This window comes from Aquila chrysaetos, chromosome 1, assembly GCF_900496995.4.
Source record: "Aquila chrysaetos chrysaetos chromosome 1, bAquChr1.4, whole genome shotgun sequence".
NCBI classification, from domain to species: domain Eukaryota; kingdom Metazoa; phylum Chordata; class Aves; order Accipitriformes; family Accipitridae; genus Aquila; species Aquila chrysaetos.
Genome location: NC_044004.1, coordinates 64,945,659 through 64,971,414, shown reverse-complemented (window position 1 = coordinate 64,971,414; position 25,756 = coordinate 64,945,659). Strand labels below are relative to the sequence as shown.

At 38.0% G+C, this 25,756-nt stretch overlaps 1 protein-coding gene across 6 annotated transcripts in view; it reads right to left on the bottom strand.

The window, feature by feature from the left end:
• The window catches only part of MAPK10 (mitogen-activated protein kinase 10), a 182,942-nt gene extending 159,737 nt beyond the window's left edge, over nt 1-23,205 (bottom strand). For 3 of the 6 annotated variants that reach the window (XM_030007671.2, XM_030007652.2, XM_030007680.2), the window contains exons 1-2: nt 22,807-23,201; nt 18,014-18,133 (exon numbers count right to left, since the gene is read on the bottom strand). The gene's annotated coding sequence lies outside the window, so the exon portion shown is untranslated. Of the gene's footprint in view, nt 1-18,013; nt 18,134-22,806 lie in introns of all 6 variants that reach the window. The other 3 variants (XM_030007660.2, XM_030007694.1, XM_030007734.1) reach the window with 2 other exon arrangements.
• Nucleotides 23,206-25,756: the final 2,551 nt, after the last annotated feature.

The following is a 25,756-nucleotide window of genomic DNA, read 5'->3' as shown; positions in this document are numbered from 1 at the left end:
GATGGGATTATAGCTGTCTGGTATCTAATAATGAGAGCTCTGTTTCAGACTTACACCTTTTATTTCACTCTTGGTCTCTAACATTGGGAAGCAATGACAGAAAGTTCAGCAGCTTTAGCCAACAATCATGCCGATATTGCTAGGGTTGAAGAAAGCTACGATGTAAATACAGCTGTGCATGTTTGATGCTGTCAAAGATGTACACTGGAGAGAAAACTGTGATTTCTGCCTGTGGAAACTTTTTATTTGCTGTGTTGCAATTATGTTTCTCTGCATTCAAACCTAACATAGTAATGTTCTTAATGCTGTGCTTAATTTTAAGTACCTGAATAGTCTGATTAAGGCACTGTTCAACTGCTTAAAGTTAGATTTGTCAGGATGATTCAGCTGCCTAAAATTAAGTATGCATACAATTATCCTGGTAAACTGAGCTGTCTCTTTTTTAGTCCTGTGGGTAGTACTGGATCCAGAAATGGTGTTGACAGTAACAATAAAGCAGCCAGAAAGGAGAGAATGCAGCTGAATACTTTTTTCCATAACAAGAATTCAGTAGTCGATGGATGCTGTTGTTTCTCCAATCAAAGTTAAAAAATTAACTGCAGACTAAGAATGCAAAGGAGTATCCCAGATTTTTAATTTCTTGCATTCCAACTCCATATGTACCCTGATTACAATGCTTATCTTGCTTCCTTCACTTTGAGGTTGTCTTGTTAGTCCTCCTAGAGACAGACTAAAGTTACTTCTAGTCTACTACTAACACCAACAATGCAGCAAAAGTATTCTATTCTTTCCTATTAGAAAAAATTCTTCCTTATCATAGTCGCTTGCTCCTAAAAATGAACTGAGACAGCACTATTTTAATTTGTTTCTCCTTCCGTTGTAGTCACGTACCAAACACTGTCTCATTGCTCATTGATCTGTGGATCAAATATTAACATGCTTGAATGCAAATTCTATTTAATAATTAATTTAGGGCCAAATACTGCTTAGATATGGTAAGCACTTGAAGTTCTAATCTGAACAAAGGTTAAATACTTGTCAAAAATACCTTCTGTTCTCATATCTAAATTACCTCTCAGAAAATAACAGATTTCTCAGTCATGTCAAAATGTTTCGCCTATAAATCTGTAGTCTTGAATTTACAATACATATAGTCAGATTTATATATACTATACAATAATGTATATGCTGTTATATGGGGAAGCGTCTCTTCAGTCATAGGGATGTAAGCTGTTGACCAATGTGAATGATACTGACTTCTGTATTTGTGAACTTTATACATACTACATAAATACTGTGATGACACTTGTGGAAAATATCAGTAAGTTACACTGGAGTGTAATTTAAGTCAGAAGATATCAGCAGTCTTTGGCCACACTGAAATTCTCCCTCTCCCCAAGAGAGAGAATTCAGTATTTATGATGGTTTGCTTCCAGTTTTTTTCATTATTTTTTTATTCTACTTTCTCACTGTATGATTTAATTTTTTTCTTCTTCTGAAGGAAGGTTTTCTATTCCTTATCTGCTGTGGTATGCCTTCCATCAAGGCATCTGTAATTATTTATTCTGCATTTCCTGCTGTGGTGCAGGTTAGGATATATTTCCGGAAGCGGCTGGTTACATACGTTTCCTGTGAATTTACACTTAAAAAAACCCAAATATGCAAGGTCAGCTTTTATTTAGTCCAGCAATTTTACTCTATTAGGTTTTTTTATTCATTAAATGCATCGTGATGAGGTCCACCTATCTACTTCCTAACAGAAAGTTTTCCCTGTATTAACATGCAACTGATGTTTGACTGCTTTGCTCTTCTGCTTACACCCTTCTCAGCGACATATGCCTTGAGCACAGAAAAACATTGTAGAGGGGTTCCGTACAAAGTTTTTGCTTGCAAGAAAATGGAAATACTTTGAGGAGCTGAGAGAACACATGAGGTCCTTCAAATCCAGCTTGGGCTGGGCATTTTGTCAAGGGCTGGATCAAAGTGCTATATCCCAGCCAAGATTCAGGGTCTTCCTGCCCGAACAGGTGAGCTGTGAAATAACAGATTGACCATGATGCTTTGCCCAGCAAAGGCTCATGGATTGCTTTCATGGTCATCCACTGCAGGCCATACTCCTTGGCTCTTAATCTCCACAGCAGCAGAGAGCACAGAGAGACCTCTATCCTCGCAAAGGGTGATGCACTGCAGATCTGCAGGCCTGTCTTGGGCCTTCACACAGCTGAAGTTCAAGTGTCTACATTTATGTGTCAGAAAGGCACAAAAGCCTGTTCAGAAGAGAAACTACTATTTTTACGGAAAAAGCTGAGCAGAAGACCTCAGGCAGATCAACCAAAACACCAAGTCCTTGTCTTTTCCCCCAAAATCTCAGACCCACGCTTTCTGCCACAATGAATGTTATTTACGCAAATTAAGCATTGTTGAGCTCATTTTTTTGCTATTAAATGTTAATATTTAAGGATCCACCCAGCTACCTGGACTTTAACACTGTGGTCCACACAGTTGGAGGAGTGTCCAGGAGCTGCCCTTTGAAGTATTTGTCACTTCAGAGCAAATCACTTACCCTCAATTATGTTTACCCAACTGTAAAATAGGGGTAATAATACTTACTCTTCAAAGTTGATATGAGGCTTATTAATGCGTGTTTAAATGCTTTGTTACGCTTGAATGGAAAAGGAAATTATTATTATAAGTGAAGCTTAATTATAAAACTGTTAACATAAGCACATTAGAAAAATGAACTCTGAATCGCAAGCCAGCAATTGCTTGCTTACTCTTAAAACAGTACAAGATAATTTTATATGGATCTTGCTAACACTAATCCCCACTTTTCTAAATCCTACATTTGTTTTCCACATTAAAGCTAAGAAGAGGCAACATGCAAATTAAATTTGGTGTCTAATCAATTGCAAAACAATACCCACTACCTTTCGTGGTGACATGCCATCACTGAAATCTTGATTAAAAAAATAGCCTCCATAAAAAACTACTCTGTTTACTATATACTAATTTAAGCTATGCATATGATTGTCACTGGCACAACTCCTAACCTGGAAAATGCGCTAATTTACCAAGATGAATTTACCAAGTTACCCAGATAACTTAAAATTTGTAATAAGATTCTCTTGCAATGTTATATATAAATCCTAGACAGCACAGCTCTTCCTTTAATCAAACAACAATATAAAAATCTTTTAAGTGGCTTGCTTAGAAGACAGCTTAGGACTTACAAAAGTATATGATACTGAAGATTTTTGTAAGGAAAGAATTGAGCAAAATAACTTGCTTTTACCTGACATAGCGTATTTGTCAAAACAAGTATCACTTTAAATCCTCACTCCCAATTCTTCTGCAAATATGTTCTACGAGCTTAAGCTCTGTCACTTATACAATGTATGCAAATAAAAACAGAACTCCAGGCTCATTTTCAGATAATAAACAGAAAGAAAAGCCAACTATCTCACTCCACTTCCCCCTACCCTACTACCTAGTTGTACTTCAGAGGCTCATCAGAAGAGGTAAATAACCATAAAGTCTATTTAAATGAGCCACTGCTCACAAACCTTTTAAAAAGAGGGTATTTGACACTAAAACAATGCATCTTTAAAAAGACTCCTCTACAGTTCTGCATTCGTGATACTCCCTGCCCAGAACTGGTATCTCTGAGAAGGCAATGGTGGTTTCCAGAAATAAGTCACATGAAAAGAAAATAAACACTTCATGCTGGGGAGGGGTGTGGGGATGCTGTGTGTGAAGCAACAAAAAAAAACCAAAACCAAAACTGATATCCAGCAAAAACCCATCTTGAGATGAAGAGATGCATAAAAGGTTGTTGTCCAATATTAACCCAAACCAAATATCTGTATCAGCAAACAGGATTTGAGCAGAACTGAAGGACACACTCATTCTTTACTGAATCCCAACAGGAATATTTCATCTAAATTAAATTTTGTAAGCTTAAAAATCAAGGCTTAAACGGAAACACAGCTCTCTAGATTTACAACAGTAGTTAAGAAAACTGTCAGTAAAATCAATAGATTTCTGTCAGTCATGGTCATAAAATGCAATGGCACCATTATCACCTCCCCGCTGCAGTACTCTTGGAGCATGATCTCACATGCCACCCCCAACACCCCTCCCCAAGTACAAGATGGGAGAGGGAAAGTGGAAAGATGGGAGACTAAATCCACTGAAACGATACGACAGAACAGCCTTAATGCCTTCTAGACAAAGGGAAAGTAAGTACAGTTGCAACACTAAAGCCTTAGTACTAACAGGTCTCTGACAGACTAGTGAAAACATACAGTGTCACAGGGTTACAGCAGAGTGCTGCTACAGAAGTGACCAGGAAAACACAGTTAAGAACCAGAATGTGCCTGGTTCTTTCTGCAGCTGTACCTTGCCTCCTCCCCCGGTGATATTCCAACAGCAACTAATTCAGAGAGCCACAAGGCTATCCACGGGGTTGCTTGCTCTTCCTTCCTGCATGCAATCATGATGTCCTTACAGCAATTACCTTGTCTTCCAGACAACTTAGCTGAAGGCAAAGGTTTTGCTGATTTTGAACTACCAACAGTGTCAGATGCTTACTTCTACTTTCCTACTCCAAACTTTATCAACAGATCAAAGTCATCATTTGAATGGATATTTCAAATGCTGGTAACCAATTGTACTTGTTCCCTTGGCAGATTTTCCCCTGGCACTGGCTTGTCCTACCAAACAACTTCAGTGACAAAAGTCTAATACCATATTAGCAGGAGGCTTTTTCTGCCCTCTTACGCAAACACCCTTTACATTGTCCTCCACGTTTCTAGACCGCTGGTTCTGCAAGCATAGCACACTTGTCAGCTAGACTTACTGAATGTTTAACAAACATTCAGTGACTATGTGAAAGCCTCCTGCAAAAAAACTGAGTATGTCACGTACAGCATCAAAACTACCTTGTCCTGGACCACAAGAACAACCATATCAAAGTTGCCGCCATTTGTCTTTGCTCTGTACCATCTTCCCTTTCTCTTCTCCTCGTTTTCACTCCTGGGGTTTACATTACATTCAATGCCAAACATGGTACTTCGCAAACGAACACACACTTATTTATCATATGAAAGGGAAAATCAGTTCATTCACTGACTTCATTTTAAGTCTCAAAAGCCAGCTATGATTTACTACATATTCTATATATTTAAAAAACCAAGACTGACAAGTCAAAGCAAATAAGCAACACTGATGATACACTGTGCTAGAGAATTAAGCCATAATATTCTATAGCATGGAAAACAGTGCAAAATATCACATGCACAAAGAGGCCAAGTTCTGCGTCCTGAGCTTTGTATTCCACAAATCTACTGCATTTTATATCTAACAAAAGGAAGTTACAATAAACCCCAGCATAGCTTGCTTTTTTTTTTCCCTCCCCTTTTTTTTTTTAATTCCCCATTATATGCATTATGGGGAAGCCATCATCAAAAGGCTGACATTTAACATGAAAAAAATAACTGAGTATAAGGACTAAGTGCCAAAAAAGAAGTGCAATATCAAAGCAACACCAATTTCTGATGGTAAATTTGAGCAATCTAATGGCAGCATCTGCTCTTTTTGATAAGTAGGCAGATGTATATTGGGCCTCACCCTAACTGAAGGAAAATGCTTGCATCACTTACTAAAGAGCAAAAGTTAACAAACTTCTAATATCAAAACCATAATGAAAATCTTACTCATTTTGATGACTTACTAGCCTAGCAAAAGCTTTGAGCCCAAGTACTTCTTTTTACTGTAAGAACAAAGTGATTCTAGACATGAATTTCACGTTACCCATCTGCAGTATTACTCTGTATTGAAGATGGAATAATGGTTTACATCTCTCTTGACACCATGTTTTATTTTCATACATGGTAATAAAAAGCAGAAAGTTTTATTAATGTACAACCATGAAATCTACCAGGAGATACACTAATACTATTCACCATGAATATAAATTAAAATTTATGGCTAGTTATATTTTCATTAAAGCTATTGTAAACAGTATCAGGTGGAGGTGTAATCAACATGAAAAAGCTCTACATGGGTTTAGGTGTAATCAACATTACAAAGCTCTTCATGTGCCAATAAGTGCAATGATGTAACAGATATAAATCCAACATAACGGCACAGTTAAATATAAATCTTATCTTGTTTAAAACTTATTCTGCCTCTACCTTGCTATGTCTATTTCCATTCTGCCTCCATCTAGCTGCCAAGCCTGCTAGTTACCTTGATATACACTTGTCCTTTGGAGCAGTGATACAGACTTTCCAAACTGCAGCTCAGTGTTACAACACAAAATTCCTGGAGGACAGAGACATTCCCTTTCACAGACAAACAGAAGGCATTCATGGCACACTCTCCCTCAAGTAACTCTCAACTCCAAGTTGAAGCTTTGCATTAGAACATAAGGATTGAAAATAAAAAACAACATAAATTTGAAGCTCACATCAAAAGCAAGTGCCTCATATAGAAAAAAAAAAAAAAGTCAGCAAAACAAATCCTGCAAAACAAAGGTACACTGCTTTTTTATTGTCTGTTCTAGCTCTTCCCCAGCCAGAGAGATGGTGCCTAGTGAACTGAAACAGTTACTGATTTCTGGACTGGACAGCGGCAAGAAAATTTTTAGTAACTTTCACAGATTATGGTATGCAATGAATTAAGGATTTACTGATTGAATAAAGGAGCATCCTAGGCAAGGAAGTCTGTTTCATTTCCAGCATGGCTACTAAACACTCTTATTACAACCAAGCTTTTCAAGGTACAGACTTGCTAGTCTAAACCTGCTCTACATCTGGAATCTGAATTTTTCTCACAGAGGTGAATTTTCATGGTATTGCGTTGAAGAAGTCATTTAACTTTCTTTGAAGTTTTTTAACATCAGACTTACTTACCACCTTGAACTGCACTAGACACAAAATGAGCCTGCAGATCTAACCCAAAATCATGCAGTTATTCTTTTGGACATTCCACATAGTATTACTTTGATCATCTGTTTTTTGGAAATATCCACCAAATCTTTTCAAGGACAGTTTCAAGCACAGAACTAGCAAAGAATGAAACCAAGCAGCAACTCATTCTGAGAGAAAAGGGCAGACACAGAAAAGGAACAGAGGTGATGGATGCAAGACAGCAGCAGAGGAGGTACACGGTTTTGTTGATAAGGCACAGCATTAAGAATAACTTGATTCTGGAATCTGTTCTTATTTCAGAAGCAAGTTCTAAGGCAAAATACTGGTAATTCTGATGGCTGAAATAAAACAGAAAGCTTCCTCTTCTTCACCCCTCTAAAGAGCTCTGGACAGGGTCAAAAACAGAGTTCTACTGACATCTGCAGAAAGCAGAAGAGAAGAATTTAGGGAACCAGTGGAAAGGCCACACATTCTCTGTTTTGGGTTGGGTTTTTTTTTTTTTCTTCTTCATATCTCCAAAGCATATTTGGAAGACATTTCTGTTAAAAAGAAATATATAAATAAGCAGAGAAAAGTTCATAGCTACAATAGCGTATGGAAGGCTAAGACAACTATGCCTAGCATTTGTGCTTCACCCTTATCTAAGATACTTTCACCTTTAGCATGAAAAAAGAGTATCCTGGAAAAAAGATGAAGGGCATGAGACTTAAAGTCCTTGTAAACGATGGTGTCCAGAATCCCTTCAGAAGATACCTGCATGCAAGAGAACTGCATTAGCTGTGAATGCAACTTATTTTAATACAAATGCTTAAATTGCAGACAGAGACAGCAAAGCAGTAGTGTTTATGTAGAGCAACAAGACAAGAAGTAGGCAGCAGAACAGAAGTAGCTCACACCACAAGATCAGGAGAAGCTTCACTTGGGCTTTGTAACCCAGCAGGACAGGTAACAAAAACCTGAGGCTTGACAACACCAAACTCTGTATGAGGCATTACTGGAGAAGGGAATAAGTATGCAACTGCTAGGTCAGGTTGCTCAACAAAGACAATGACTGTGAAATAGCATTAGTCCTACTTCAGGGGTATTGGTTTGTACCCTGTTTATCTACTTAGCCAAGTTTTTCTTTTCACAGAATCATAGAATGGTTTGGGTTGGAAGGGACCTTTAAAGGTCATCTAGTCCAACCCCCCTGCAATGAGCAACATCTTCAATTAGATCAGGTTGCTCAAAGCCCCATCCAGCCTGGCCTTGAATGTTTCCAGGGTTGGGGCATCTACAGCCTCTCCAGGCAACCTGTTCCAGTGTTTCACCACCCTCATCGTAAAAAATTTCTTCCTTATATCTAGTCTGAATCTACCCTTCTTTAGTTTAAAACCACTACCCCTTGTCCTATTGCTACAGACCCTACTAAAAAGTCTGTCCCCATCTGTCTTACAAGCCCCCTTTAAGTACTGAAAGGACACAATAAGGCCTCCCTGGAGCCTTCTCTTCTCCAGGCTGAACAATCCCAACTCTCTCAGCCCTTGCTCATAGGAGACATGTTCCATCCCTCTGAGCATTTCTGGAGCAGGTCTAGAGGAGGACCACAACAGGGGGAGCAACTCTTTCTTGTACTGAGGACTCCAGAGCTGGACACAGTACTCCACGTGGGGTCTCACCAGAGCAGAGTGGACTTGCTAATTAAACTGACTGATGCTTGCAGAGGATTAAAATTAGCTCACTGAGCACTAGAAAGTTTCTCTGCAATATTTCCAGGCGTGAGGTCAGAGGTCAAACTTCAGTAATCACCAGTTACATCCCAGTTTGGACTTTGTTGCTGACAGTCAAATCCTGACAGATTTAGAATATATTACTTAACTACTTATTCCCTTTTTCCTACTAAAAACAAAAAAAAAAGTCTGTCATGTATGATGGGCTACTGTTTGATTTATGTGCCCTAGGGTCTCTAGGAAGTATTTTTATGTATAATATTTTTTGTCACTTTAAAAAACTGCCACTATTGCCTTCACCCTGTTAAAGAAGCATCTACCTTCCCCAGTGGATCGTGTTCTCTCCTGCTACAATTCAACATTGCTCCTTTGAAAACACCCAAGCAATTCTAGCCTGAACCAGCTCAAAGTCTGCTTTGATCCATTCTGATCTATTACCAGTTGTGTAATACAGAGTTCACACATAAATTAATCATTAGTCCAAAAGTACTCTTACAGTGGGGAAAAACACAGTAGTACTTGCACAAGGATTAGCAATTTAAGTGCACTTGATATACATTTACTCTGAAATCTTGGATATCATGACTCAGCTATAATTTTCAAGGCCACTAAAACCTAACCTGATTATAGCTCTCTTCTTTGCAGTTCTCTCCAGTTACTGAAACTTTGGAGCCATGAAGAAGAGCATCTAGTCCCATATACTAGCTAAACCCTTAAGAAGTGCTGCAGCATAACTAGCTCAGGTAACAGTATCACTGACAATTACACAGGAGAGTATGACATGTTCCTCACTACTGCAAAAGGGATTTGAGAAAGAGAGGAATGTGTGGCTTTATTTTCTTTTCATTAACACCACCAGAATCTAGTGTCAAAAAGCTTATGTTCCTGACACCATTCAAAATTTGAGCCAAGTTTTCATTTTTCTTTTTCATTGACAGAGAGAACAAAGAACTAATGAGAGAGTAGCCCGATGATAGCCTCAGAACTGTAAACTCCACAGCACAAGGGATACATCTCGATCGTCTTTGTCCATACTGTTTCCATTTCCCCACCAAGTTCTGCTTCACTGGTTAACCGGTATGGACTATCAAGTGTCCAGACCATTCAGATGAACAAACTCTTGAGCCAACTAGCCAAGCATGTACTAAGCTTCAGGTGGGAAAAAAAAAAAAAAAAAAAAAAAAAAAGTGGGGCAACGTGGATCTAAATTGATTGTGGGAGATGCAACCCAGGGCAAATTTTCCTTCCAATTGCCCACCTTCAAGATACAATAAAATGTGTCAGAACACTTCCTTATATATAAGAACTACATTTCATTTTATAATTTTAACATTTGATAGCCATTTGGGGCGATCTTGACAATTATTTTTCAAAAAAGAAGTAGGAAGTATTTCCCAGGTCAGATTCTACCTGGTAAGGATGCTGGGCAGTTGATCCATGTCTAACTGTGTTTCCAACAAAATTTGCTGTAAAATTTATCCCACCACTGCTGACACCAAAAACTTTTACTGTAATTCTCCTGTTAGTTGGTTTGTTTCCTGGATCCTATCTTAGGTTGTTATGCCCTTTCAGTTTTCAGAGAAAACCTTAACAATGAGACCCAAAGGTAGCCTACAGCTCAGAAAATGAAAATCAAACAGCCTCTGAGTCTGAACATTTCACTCAAGGTTTTTCAATAGTTCAGTTTTGACAATACTGCTTCACATGTGACAGTTTCAGCTGCATGTAATGATGACAGCCAGAGATATTTTTTTCCACATTAATGAGACATAAGAGCTCAGAAACAAAGCTTGGGTGAAGTGGAGGAAAGTCTGTAGTCCAGAAACACAGTCTCCATCAAATCAGAGAAGAAATTTTCTGCAACAAACCTAGTGCCACTTAAAAAACAATGTTAAATCAAACCTACAGAATGCAAATCTCAACTGATGTGAATAGGCCCATTCGTACTGCAATCAATATAATTACAGAGAGGAATTGAGCCTACGCATGTAAGCTCAAGTAACAATTGCCACAGCTACCTAAAAAAGCCAAAACCACGCAGATATACTTGTCTTTATTTTTTCAAATCCTCAAAAGAAAAGCAGAGAATTGCACTACAGGTTTGTTACACTGAGGAGTATACACCACCTTGAAATCACTGTTTTTATGAAAGAATTTATAGATCACTGCCATTTGTACAAACATGTAGGTATTTTTTCAACATTTTTCTGTCATGGAAGACATCCACCAGATTCTCTTCATGCAGTTTGACAGATAATAAATTAATTTTAAGTACAACAGCAAATCAAGCATTCATGATGCCATAAAAACACCTATCTACACACTGATGACTGAAATCTAACATAAAATTAATGCAGGCATTTAAGTAGCATTATGATTCACAACTAAGCCATGCAGATCTTTTTCAGGAAGAGCTCAGAGAGGATTTTTTTGTGGGTTTTTTTGTTTCAAGAAAAGCAGCATTAAAACGTATTTTTTGCCCTTTTTTTTTTTTTTAATGTTCCTATTTAAGGATATGAGCCAATCTTTAAATACTACCTCTGAATTTTCTGAGGTAAATTACATAGACAGTATTTGGACTAGGCATGAAGTATTGGAGTTAAATGGTGAAAACCCAACAACAACAGTAACCACTTAGGTTCAAAGAAAAATTTGCTTTGAGAGTACAGGAACATTTGGATACCATTATATGTCATTATGTCATCTGGTTCTGATGTGTAACCAAGAAAAACCTTCACGTCCACTCTATGAAACACAGGCTAAATAAGTCTTCCCTGCTTTTTCTTGTGTGCTCTATTTCAATCGTAACAGCTTAATAAAGCAAGAAAACCCTCCCATCTTTCACCCCTCTCATGCAGTATTGGCAGGCCAGAACAGAGAGCACTGACACCTGCTCAGTCCATCCTACACACTACTCCAAGGAAAGTAACCCTAGCTGGATACCTAACTGGAGTTACATTTTTCCAGAAACAAAGGCAGTAAGGAAGCAGATTAGGAAGTCTCTGTATCATATGCTGCATTGATCTAGATGAAGCAGCTTGGGATATTAGCCATGTTAACACAAAGCTACATACACGATAAATCACTCCAAAGTCTGCTGTATAAACATTACCTTTAGCAATGATTTTGTATCTGCTACAAATCAAAACTTTGTATCAGGATGCTGTTATATCTTCATAGTACTTTCAAAGTCCCTGCTGTCTTACAATGGGTTCACACAAGAAAAATTTTTTTTTTCCAGGATAGGACTAGTATCTATATCTGACATCACTTTAAAAAACAAATAAACAAAAAACCCAGCATTTGCAATGCAGCCAGAACTTGTTCTTCACATTGAGCACCTAGAAAAGAGGTCATAAAACACAAAACTGGGAGAAAATGTTGAATTATGAAACAAAATTTTTAAACAGAAACAACTTCTGTCTCAAAAATATCAAACTTCTGGAATACAGGAGGACACAGCAAGAGAAACATTAATGATTGCTTATCTTGTTCTCACTTTTCTTCACCAAATATTTAGCTAATGGCCACTGAGGACAGAAGCCTTTCCTAGATGCATTTTTCCTGTGAGATTACTGGCTATTCTTATATTCTCAATCTTCTTTAAAGTGATTAAAAAAATGTAAGCCTGAACAATTCTGATTTTTATAAAACAAAGCCAGAGCGATTCAAATCCAGCAGCTCAAGAATGCCTATCCAATAATTACATTTCCTCAAACTCATCACAGGTGAATTTCTCTTATTAATTTTGCCAGGAATTTAGAGTGTATTAAGAATGCACAGGTACTGCACCACGCCTGCAATGTTTGCTCTCTTCTTGCCAACCTGCTACTGCACAGCAGCCTGCATCCAACGCAACAAGGATACTTCAGGTGCTGTGGATGTACAATAAGTTTAAATAACCTCTGGATAACCTCACCCTTCTGGATAGGATAGTCCTCCATCATGCGTATTTGCCTTCATCCTTTCACTTGTCTGCCACACTCCATCCCCAATACACAACAGTTAAGAGAGAAGGGTCATGACATTAACATCATACTTGCTGCACTGCATCGATAACCTTCTACATATATCTTTCACTTGTTCAACTCCTTTTTTTTGTAGTTGGGAAATGACACCCCAAGAGCTTAAAGCAGCTAACCTGATGCCTGTACACAGCAGTTACCATGCTGCTGCCTTGAGCCAACTTGACCTAACCCTAGTGCAGTGAGCATGATGAATGTGATTGCTGATGCTGTCAGTACTGCAGATGCTTCTCTCTACAAGAGCTATACTCTTCACTCGCAGTCAGTGCTCCCCATTCTTTGTGATACATACAACAGCAGAGGGAAGGTAAGCAGAGGAAAAGCTGACAAGTATTACACAGTAATTACAGTTTCTGCTCCTGTTGACAGATTATTGTAAGAAAAGGCGCTTTTCCTAAGAACAGTACACAAAGAAATAGGCACAGAGACAACACACCACACTGACAAGTCTAGAAGAGGAAGCAGGCAAAGTATTTCCCCATGTGGTTACAAAATACTTCCTACCACTTTATGTAATATGGGTTCATATGCCATACCCATTAACACAGCTGAATTTACTGCTGCCTTGGTCTCTTTTCCACCCTTCCGCTGGCACCATTCTCTGTGTTTTTTAGTTATTGATTTGGCATTTTCATTTATTCTTCTGCAGATTACTCAAATTATTTTAATACAGCTCATAAGGATCACAGTGGAAAACTACTCAAAGATTCAAAAGGTAGTTGTCTGACATTCTACTCCCATATTCTACAGCAATAGTCCTGAATATTTTCCATAAGGTTGGGAGGGGAGCCTGCCAAATACTGAACTAGCCTGCCAGGTGGCACAGAGTTATTTTTTTCATCAGCAACTCAAAAAATACAGCACACACACAAATATTTCATGTGATATGTTTGCAGGTCACACCTGGCACAGGGAAGCATTAAGGTCGTAAAGTAAGTTCACTCCTTTTTAATAAGCACACACTGACATATGGCAGAATAAAAGCATTTGATCCATCAGTATTTCAAAGTGAAATTAAACAACTGGACATCCCCCAAAGACAGACATCTACACTTGAATTCTTTTTTTAATAATTTAATTTTCACTTTTTAAATGTGCAAATAGCTTGACTTTTCCTAGGCCAATCCAGGCCACTGGAGGAATGCAGACAAAGATACAGAACAGAGGTATGTCCGTGTCTTTACAAGCATTCAGAAGAATAGCAAATCTTCACTTTCCAACTAACTCTAAAAATATTTTTTTTTTAAGACTATCAGTCCCAAACATCTAAGAACCATGTCATATGCCCCCAGAATTCCAAGATGCCACTAGGGAATAATATTGGTAGGAGGGTTATACATTTTTGAAGCTTCAAGCTTTCACATACTCAAGCTTCATTTTTTTCAGGAATAAGGACAAAAAGCCTACTTTTTACAGCTCATAAAAGCTATAAGCTCATAGTTTCTCACATGTATTTGACGCTGAGTCTAGGGCATTAAAAAACCCAAATACCGCAAGAGTTGACAATGCTACATTTCAGTATCATTTAATTAAAATACTAATCTTACAGACTGCAGGGATCAGTAAAGACAAACCAAGGATGGAGAGAGAAGGGATATGAATCAGAATGAGAAGTAACAGCATAAAAAAAGAATGCTATCTGACTTTAAAAGGGAGTGAAAACATCCTGCAAAACAATATGGTGAAGAGACAAAAAAAAAAAAGTCAATAAGAAGAAAAAATGCAAAGGCAAGAAAATTCCCTTTTATGGGCATTTCCAGTGAAGTTTATTAAAGTAAAAGGTGATCAAGTGGTTCCACTGAAAAGTCTGTAATTCAAAGTGAAGATCTCAGCACCTTCTGGAAAAAAAAAAAAAATATCCAGCCTCCTTGAACAGTAGGGAAAGTGAACAGCTAGAGTGTTGACAATTACAGGTCACTTCTGGAAAACCTTTGTTTGTATGTAGTTGATCACATGACAAATAGCTTTTGGAAATATGCTAAGGCAACAGTTCTCAAATGTGAAAAATATTGCTCATTACATCACCACCATCAATAACAGGTAAGAAGTTTTTACATTTATCATACGTGGCAAATTTTCTATTAAAGGCGGCAGAGGAGCAGAACACAGGTTTCCCAGAGAAAATTGTGCTCTGAGCTCCTCTGATACAAGTCTGGTATAACTGTACTAAACTCACTGGAGCTATTTTACATTTATTTAGCTGGATGGAGTTCAGAATTTCTATTTGTGCACTTAGCACTTACACAGGGATGAACATAAGAGAAACCAACGCAATGCTTCATAAAAACATGTGACTAGCTGCAAGATACCAAGCCAAGACTTTCTAAAGAAGAAACATTTGAGGATCTTTCTGTAAGTGCTTAAAAAAAAAAAATAAAAAAAAAAATTACTTTATCCCAGGTACTTTGTTCACCTGCAGAGATATATCAAAGCCTCTCTTACATGATTTCTATCAAAATTACTAACTCAGCTTTATAAAACTCCCATCACCCATAGCACTAACCTTATTTTCACATTAAACAAAATATCATAATTTTTTTCATTACCTGCTCTTTTTTGTGATGAATATTGGTACGTATTTTTGTTCTCCAAATGCTACTTTTCCGACCATTTTAAAAAGTTGTTTGACAATTCATTTATATGCTAAGTTTCAGACCTGATTTCTGATTTCACATACAAGTTCCACAGTTACAAAGTTTGCATTTTCATTAACAGAAATGGCTGAATGCAAAATACAGTTATATATTCAAAGTGATTTGTATGCCTTAACAACCAATATTAACTGGAGAGAACCTGCACAGAAAGCATAAGCATTTGTTGCACATCAAGGCTCCAAATTTCAAATTGTATTTGCTTCACACATGTTTACAGGTATGTATCCCTAATTCATACGCAAACAAAACTTCAAATACATGCTAAAGGATTGTATTTTATGCCTGAAGACACCTACAGACATTTTCTGTGGAGCTGTAGCTTCAGAACAAGACCTTGAATTCCTTAATTTCTGTTAAAAATGTTTAACTATTTTTGTCTGTTAAAATTGTATCAGTTGGGAAGAAAACTTTTCAAGCCACTCTATGACATCTGAGTTGTTTTGATTTGTATCATATACTCTTTCTGAAAACCTGCTGTCTATTTGTACTGATTACCCATCCTAAAATCTAAATTGGGAAGAACAAAGCTGGAGGTGACTTAGATGTGCATTGAACTCAGAGAGAAAGTACATTGAACACAGCCATTGCTGCATGCTTTAAATACCACACAGCAATATCAATATATTAAGACAAAGATATCTTGGTGACCTGAGGGACAAAATGATCAAGTCACACTGCTTGTAGACAGCAGTATCATTGTATTCCAAAATTAGCATTGCATATACTACTAAATGTAAAATTGGTAAGAGTGGGGATTATCGTCACCTAGCTTCTTCAAAAAGATTTTTTAAATTGCTGTATATGTAGAAAAAAAGGTAATGGTGAGAGGAATGGAACTGCTATACTATGGGCTAATCATATTAACACGTACACAACACCATAAAAATTCCATGCAACTTCTCTTTAGCTACTGTTCATTACGGACATATTAACAAAATCCTTTATTTGCACAACACTATCAACTACCATAAATCATATATACTTTGCTGTTGTCAGTTTATTTAAAACTCTCATTATCTACAACTAGCAGGTTACCTATATGCTCCTAAACACAGAAATTAAAATTATGGGAAAAAAAAAAGGTCACATAGTTTTGGGCTTCATCATGAATTCAAAACTCACCCAGACCCATTCATATAAGAAAGGTTAAGTGTCACGGTTTTTAGAGTCCACATATTAAACCAAGATGAAGGCTGTCTTGCTAACAAGAACTGCCTTAGGACAAACACAATAGGCCTTAAAAGCTGTAAGAAGTTAAAAATATCATAGTAGTAATACAGGGAGGGGTTTAAGTTCTACATAAATGTTTTACTTCCACTGGATGTCCACAAGTTCAAAGACATGAACATCCAGACTGGGACTCTTCATGCCACAAATCACTATTCATGTCAAGTGTATGGTTTCTCCCCTTGGGAAACTCCTTAGGTTTGAACAGAATACAGATTCTTTCAATGGACTAGTAGGCACTGCTTTCTGCTACTTTCTCTCTCATTTCACTCCAGAACAGAGTCAAATTGATTTAACTGACACCTGTTCAATTTTTTTCAGCAGCTCTACCAAGTATGAAAATGACATGACATCAGAGCACTCATTTCATTACTGTTAAATTTGCCATGTATCACTACTGCCCACCAGTCAGTACTGCCCACCAGTCAGTACGTACTATTTGTTTCCAACTCTGCCTGACCTACAAATAACAACAGAGTTCTACCTCCTAATGAAATAGTAGAAAGATTATAGTAACTTGGATCTACACCTTATTTATATAATAGCACCAGGAATAAGATTTGACACTGGCCACTGATAAAGGCCAAATCACAAAAGATCTGCTTGAAGTCTACATATCAACTTGGATCTGTGGATTCTTTTTAAAGCTGTTAGCTTTCAGTTTATGCTGTTTATGGTGACTGCAGCTGACAAATATCTAGCTGTTATTAGGGGGAAAAAATTAATATAAGCTTGTTTTGAACAGAAAATCAGTTACCTTCAGGAGTTACAAGATAACAAAATAATTCTATTGTGATTACATGGGACATCTAAAAACAATTCCTCATCTCCCAAAGGTATACCAAAGCCATCTTAAAGAAATTATCAGGATAAAATGACTTATTATGTAAGAAATATGCATTGAAATTATTAGCAGACTTACAGATAGTTAAAGCCACAGAGTATTGTTAAAAAGGCTATTTGCTTTTCATCACTATTCTCACAATTTATTTTCCTGTCCAAGGATAAAGAGATATATGTCAAAAAAATTCTGTCAGGATTCCTCAGTCTTCTTCAGTCATCTCAGAGAAACAAAACCGCCTTTCCTCTCCACCACCCCAATCAAAAACATGCAAAACATTAATTACAAAAGTGGTGTAAAATAGTGGATATATCAAGCCCAGAACACTGCACATGTAAGATTTTTTTTATTATTTTGCTATCTTCACACTTTCACCAAACCATACTCCTGATGCATTCCATCTGATAACTACATGTACAATACAGAAGTGATACACTTGAAAAAGGCATTTATAAGACGACAGCATTATGCTCATGTGTACTAAAAATTACTAGAAGAATTTTAATGTTCCCACCACCAAAAAAAAAAAAAACAACCAAAACAAACCAGCAAGCACTTTGGCATTAAGCACTATTTTTTTTTGCCAAGGAGCATGATTTAATAAATTAATACATTGTTGACTCACCACAGCGCGTGCTATGTCTCATCTATAGGAAATGTTTCAAAGACATCAACTTCATGCACGGGTTGCCATAGCTGATATTTGAGTCTGGCCTGCTGCTGGTACAGGTTTCTATTACTAGCCCTAAGCACAAAATAAATAAAAAAAAAAAAAAAAAAGAAGAGAAAGAAATATTTGTGTTTATTTTTCAAGTCTGATAGACACAGAAAAAGTTCAGAAAACTAAGCTAACCTGGAATGTCAGTATTTGCACATCATATAACAAAGACTTAATATTTTCCTCTGATAATACCACAATGCATCCAGTTACAGGCAGTATCTGTACCATAAATTTCCCTTCTTCCATGCAAAGAAGAAAGGCTAGAGATAAAAAATAATGCAGAATGAAGTTTTGTTTAAATGGGAGAGAGGTTGTCATAGTTATTTTCCAAAGGAAAAGAAAAAAAGATAAAAATCAAGGCAGGCAGATCCCAGTGCTCAAGAGCTCACGTTCAAGACTGTTGAAATTGCAATAGATGCACTAAAAATCATGAAACTGTTCTAAAATAATTCTTTCTGTTTCTATCCTATCTTTCTCAGGTCAGATCTTCAAAATTTTTTTTTTTTTTAATAAAGAAGAGCAGAAACTTTCACTATAACAAGTTGAGATTTGTACACAGTCATCTGTCACTAATACCTGGGTACTGAAATTAAATTTGACTTGTGACATTATAAACAGCTTTAAAAACTGTGCAATATGGATACATATAGGCATAAGAAAAGGCCTGTGAAGTACTTCTGTTTATCAAATTGGCATCCTCTTAAAAACAAACAAAACATGATAAAATAAATTCAACTGACAAAGTGCTTGCAGTTAAGAAACTTACAGACAACCTCAAGAAATGTGGTAAAAAGCAAATGTTGCGGTATTAAGACAGTGAATGAGAGGAGGAACAATCAAGCATGTACCGCTCTGGTGCCTAACCACCAAACAAAATTAGGTGACTAATATTAAGCGGAAGGTTTGGGCAACATTTTCTTACCACTCTTTCTCAACATGTTTTCAAATAGCTCAGAAAAGAACTAAAACTTTGTACTAAGAATAGAAGATTAAAAATCCTTATGAGAAAACAACTGCTTAACCAGAGAGGGCCCACTACGTTTCGCTGAACTGTGACAAGAGTTGCACATACTCAGGCTCCCTGAAACCCCACTTCAAATAGCAGTTCCTAATTTCCTGGGTTATCTGATCTCTTAGTGTACAATCCTGGTGAAGCAGCTATTGACTTGACTAGAAGGCTCTTCTGGACCTCCAGCTGTTACCATTTATTACAACGTAAAAAGCTGACAGCAGTGCTGGGCAACTAAAACACCCCAAATTTCCCATGTCACTACTATGATGTGAGCAAGGGTCTGCACTCACGCAGTCATCAACCTCTTCTTTTCCTTGGACAGGAGAAAAAACTGGAAGCCTAAAATTACAACTGCTGCTTTTTCTATTGCTTGCTGTGACAAGGGCTCTGTCTCTGTCCTATGCTCCAGGCGTAGTCAGGGATATCCTAAGATACACAAAAGCTCATGACTTCACATCCCTTCTGTAGAGATGAAGCTGAGGAGAATGTTCCACTGCCACTAGTGAGTTCACGTGCCAAATTCCTTATTAAAAATCTCACTATACAACGAACAAGACTGGAACATATCGGGACTTGAATTTCCTGTCCTTCTCTTCTAACAACTAGACAAGACTGATTCTAAAGCTTGCTAACAAAGCTACAGCTATCAGGCTAAAACACAGTATAGTGACTCAAGAAAAGGTGTGTAACTTTTGCAAATGGTAGACAGGGGACTGTTAAATTCTGTCCCATCCCCTGTAGTGCTTTTGAGCTATACTTTAATCTCACTACCACAGCACAAGAGAAAGGAAACATAACCCTAACACCTGGTATTTCATGCTGGAGTTGTATGTTGCTTTCAGTTTTAGACCATCAGTTTTAAATGGTTACTTGAGTACAAAAGATTTTTTGCTTCTGTGAAAGGCTGTTTTTCTTATGTCTGCATCCACAGATGGTGCTGCAAGAAAGAAAAGAACTCCTCACAGCAAATGCAGCATTTCTTCTTTTAACTGGTACTCTTTTATGAGGGTTAATTTTTCTTGCAAGTGGCCTTCAAAACAGTAAGTGTGCAAGAATCATAGAAAAGGGTAGCAGAATATGACTGTTGGAAGCCAGGTCATATTTATATTCAGTATTGTGGTCCAGTGAAGTCTCTCTCCTTTTCTCCTGATGACATAACAGAGCAGCAACTGTGGTAATACTGCATTCACTAACCTTTTAGGTCATAATTTCTAGTAGTGCTATTATAAGCTCAAAATGTAACCAGTGGAATGGGAGGGGCTATGGATATAGAATGCTTACCATAAAGAAACAAAAATATTGAAAACTTACTTTGTTTTGAAAATTTATCAACAAGCTGGTGATATCTTCTGTTATTCAGGAATTGTCCAAAGAACTAGGTAGCTTCTACTGAACACCAGTTTAAGAGATAACGAATTTTAAAGCTGGGGAGCTTTCTCTAAATGCAGCTTTTCTGCCTTCCAAATCCTAATAGAACTATAATGTCATCTGCAAAAGCAATGCTAAAACCCTCCTCCTTCGGGCCTGCTTTAGCTCTCCCTTAAATTGCATGAGTTTTGCAACAGACTGCAAACTACAAGGAAGCTTTATGACATTTTCTAATACCATGGTATGGAAATTTTGATAGCTCTCCCTTTGCTTTCACAAGCCAGATTTGGTACTGTAACATTGCTGGAAGATATTTTGTCTTACAATTATTGATCCAGTACTATTAAAATCTCTAAATAATGGCTGCAAACATGCCAACCACTGACAGCAGGAAAAAAAAACCCCTACAAGAAAACACTCATCCCCAAGGTCTGCTCATAAAAAGCCCCTTCAGTGCACACATATATTTCTAACAATGAAAGGGACATTTTCTAATGACAGGCAGGCAAACAAACAGCTGAAAGCAACTTATTTTTCATGTTAAGCAATTTTTGCCCTTACCCTATTTAGGAACATCCCTGTAATCCAACTACTCTTCAACAAAATCATAATTACAACAGGACCCTGGCAAATTATGCATACTCTGAAACAGCAGGAGAAAGCAATGCGCAAGAGTGCAGTTTACTGAGAGTCAGGGAGAAAGAATATTTAATGGCTGAGGTCAAATCACCTTTGTCATTCACATCTGCATCCCTGTAAAAGAGAAGTCATTAGTTGAGCCAATCGAAAAGGTATTTCTATGCCATCTTTCCTAGCAGGAAGAGCGAGCACAGCAGAACACTACAGAAGAAAATACTACTCCAGAGTGTTCCTGGCTAGTGACTACAGGGCAATGTTCTGAAAGAAGGTTAAAATACCAGAGGTTTCGCACACTCCACTCTCCCCAAGGCACAGGAACCAAAGATAACTTACATGTGGGCAAAGGCAAACAGCCCTGTGCAGTACCAACACCATCCTATTCTATCTTAACCCTTCTCTTTTTCTGAAGCTGGCCTTGCATGACAAGCTCCATGTCCTCCAGCAACTGACTTCAGGCTTCTCCTGAATTTACAATACAATCATTTGCATTTTCTTCCTAAGAAATTTCTAGTCTATGCCATAATTTTCTTCAAAATCTGTATTTTCATACAGTGTTGGTTTGTCTTTAAACAAGTCTCTGGCAAAACTCATAGTGAACACATCAGTGGAGGGAAAGGCTGCACTGAGGATATCGTGAAGCTATGCAGCAAAAAGAACCCATGTAAACAAGCTTACAATCACTCAGAACACAAATGGTGTGAAACATGCCCATCATGGTTCACTGGAAGCACCACCTGCTTATTAAACAATGCTGTAACACTTAATTATCCAAGTCAAATTTGTATTATTTCTCTTAAGGCCTCTCTGCAGTAAAAAACAAACATTTCTTCCTGTAGCAATAGCTTTTCTGCCAGAGGATTTCCCTGCAAAGCAACATTGATTTCACTGCAGTATCTACAGATTGTTAATTCTCTTTTGCAGAATAACTGGGCTGTAGCACACTATAAACACTTCTCCTAAAAGCTCTTGGTGGTTCTGTAAGACCCAATGGGCCAAGTTGTTCACTTGCATTCTGTGTAACACAGAATGATGATTACCTTAAAAGACCACCTTCTTAAAAACAACCCCCACCCCAACATCCAACACAGTTTGTCAGACACTTGCTTCTCCCCACACACACTCTTTTTTTTTTTTGGGGGGGGGGGGGGGCATTCAAACACTTTGCAAAAGGCCAAGACTTCTGTCCTCTGGATCTTCTAGTTGCTTATCATTATCCTTTCTTCTTTTTTATTTTTACAAATTCAAATTTTATATGTCTCTGTATGGACTATATAACCCACATAATGTACTCATTTCTACTGAATTGCAAGCCAAGACACCTCCTTCCCCCAAAAGCCCCCAAGCAGCGTTAGAGGTGATGAGGCTGAGTAAAACACTACTGTTTACATGAGCCAGCTGGTAAAGTGCTATCGCACTCCTGTCCGTGATGTGCATCTGCACTGCTCTCACAACCACCGGTCACCTAAAGCGCCCAAACAGAAAAGCTGATACACACCCGAACACAGGAAAACAATGGTTCTCTGGCCACAAAACGTACAGCTGCAGCCTTCTTGCTTCACTTAGCAGATTACTTCATTAACCTGTCTCCCTCTCCCCCATATTTTTAAACAGCAATCAATATTCATCACCCCACCCTGCAAAAGCAGTTAGTCATAGAATATTAGCATCAACCACCTACCATTCCGTGCTTGCGAGCTATTCTCCTCGTCCAGAAACCTTTCCCCCAAACTGCGACTTTAGGTGGTATTTTTAAATCACATTCCAAACAGTGCCGAGGAAAAGCTGGGGTATTTATAATAATTAAAAAAATAAAAAAAATAAAAAGATGGGCAGTTGGATTCAAGGTAAATCACCCGTTTTCCTTTAAAGAACCAAATAAAAGCCTGTGGGAGAGTGTAGAGCAGAACAGAAAAAGGGCAGGCAAAATGTCTGATAATAATGAAATAAAAGAGAGGAAAAAAAGAGTGGCTTGCTGAATCACGCTCTTTCACTGCCTGGAAACCATTGTGCAGCGTGATGCTGGCTGTACCATTGTGGAACCTACCAGAGGAGACAGGCAGAGAGCTTGGGGAATGGGGCTGCTATGGCAACTGAAAGGAGCACACATGACGTCAAAGCACACAGAGGTCTCGCAGGGGGAGGGAGAGAAGAGAAAAGTCTAATCTACAGCCACAGCTACGGTATCTCCTGGTGAATCAGGGGATAGAGCAGACTGCAATGGGAAGCTGAATAGTCTTCTGTAGCACTTACCAGCAGCAGCTTGGGTATCTGCAGCATTGGGGAGCTAGTCAGTACAGAGAGGAGGTAGTAACAGCAGTGTAGACCTGCTCTTTTATTTGCATTAGCTATTATACAAAAGCATAAATGCCCATCACCCTAAACCAAAATTCAAATATTTGAAATTCATTTAAGTTTTGTGCTCAAGGAGGGGGGGGGGGGGTGTTAAAAAAAAACAAAACCAAAACAAAAACACAACACATTTCCTTCACAGCTATTGAATGCAGCTATTCATGCAGCTATTGCTTGCATGAACAAGCAATGCTACTCTGAAAATAGAGTCCCTTAGAAGCCCAAGGAACCGCTAGAGATATCCCCGTTAGCAGTATGTTGTGCCTACTACTAGAATGCCCCAAATCCCCACACTAAAAACTTGCCACTTCTAAAAGGTCCCATTGCACAGTGGTACTACTGGATTTTGAGCTCATGGAACCAGCAGAGTTGGTGATGACTTCTGATGTTCTCAAGTTGAAAAGTCATGCAGACAACATTTCTTCCGCATACGTCAAACTGCAGGGTGTCTCCTCTCTTCTGGCACTAAATAGCGAAGAAAGTACACTGGTTAAGACTACTACACTGAACTAGACTTCTATGAGATTTAGGCTGGAATAAGAGGTAGGCAGAAATATTACAGTGAAATTTGATCTTGCTGGAATATCTATCTTGTCTGAGAACAAACCATTTCATTCAATATATTAATTACATTGGTCAAGAAGAGCTCCAAGGAACTCATGCAGCTTTCCTGCCAGTGGTCTGAGGCTGATCCACAGGCTTTACCATGGCCAGAGCCAAACACAGTCCCATGTGACCTGAAACTCTAACACAGACATTATCTAACTCAAATCGGTTCCCTTTCTGAGGGCCATCCAAGTGCCTTTAGCAGACCATATGCTGATATAAGACATGATCCATAAACACTTAAAATGTTTAAACGTAACTACAGATGAAGTGAAATCATTGGCCGTCTGGCCCCTGAGCTATAGGTTACCCGTTCGTGTCTTAACTATACCATGTTCCTCCACCATCCTTTCTTCATTAGCCTGTTTCTCCTGCATGTTCTACTATCGGCACTTAGTTTTTGGAAGTGAAGGTTTTCATCTTGATCTGTGTATCATTCCTGAGTGTATATATATAAATGCTTGAACACATTTCTTTCCAGTAAAAAAAGATTCTATAGTTCCAACTTTCCCAGCCTGTTGTTTTTTTTGTTTGTTTTTTTTTTTTTTTAATTTACTTAACAGCTCTATCACAAGCTAGCAAACACCACAGAAAATGCTCCCCATGCTCCACCTTACACTAAGAGAACACTGGATGGGGCATAGTAAAGAAGCACGCATAGGTACATTTAGTGCCTAGAGAATGCCCTGCCATTGTCACCAGTGTCCGGTCAGTGTCACCAATGTCCTGAGGAGGCATGAAGGGCAGCAGGGCACAACCTCCACCACAGTTTGCAAACACCTGCACAGTAGATATAAGCAATAAGCCAGACAATTTTAGTGTGGCAAGCAACTGGTCTCAGTAACCATAGCATATTTGACTGGGTAACCTTCAGAAATCTACAGTTCACTACACTTCTTTGAGTGATGAGGGTAGGAGGGGCAAGTAAAGGAGCTGCAAGATGCATAGCAGAAGCCACAATTAGCAGTACCTACAAGATATTGAAAGATAAAACTCCAACCCAAATCCTCATCACAAGATTGGGAAAACAACAACAAATTTACACAGGCAGTTTTCACATCATCATTAAAAACACCAAAACCTTCATTCCCTTTTTGTCACTGTAACCATATTCTTCATTCTCCCATACCACACCTACTCTCTTAAGGCATCTAAGACATTATTTTCTGCTACCATCTAACTGTCACGTTTGCACAAGAAGTACTACTTCTGCTTCCAGCATAGAGGGGTGATAAAACACTCTGAGAAAGGTTTTGTCCCTTCCAGATTCTACAGAATACCACAAGAGAATACCCTGAAAATTTTTTTCTTTTGTGCTTACAGTCTTCAACAAGACTCTAGATATACACTATTGTTAGGAAAAATACCAGAATGTAATTACTTCTTTGAATAAAGCCTACATATTAGCCTCTTTTTTGGGTGTGTCTGTTTATTGCAAAAATCTATTCAAAGACTCCACTACAGCAACCATATACAAAATATATACACATATATTTATGAGTTTATTACTAACCTGGAACAAAGGGGAATTTTTTTTCTTAAAAATATGTCCATACACGTATTTTACCTGTATTAGCTAAAACGCTCAGGATACATCCAAAAATAGGTTTCCTGGAAAAAAAAAAACCTATTGTACGAGTTAGTAGAATGCAGAATACCTTTGTAAATAGCAT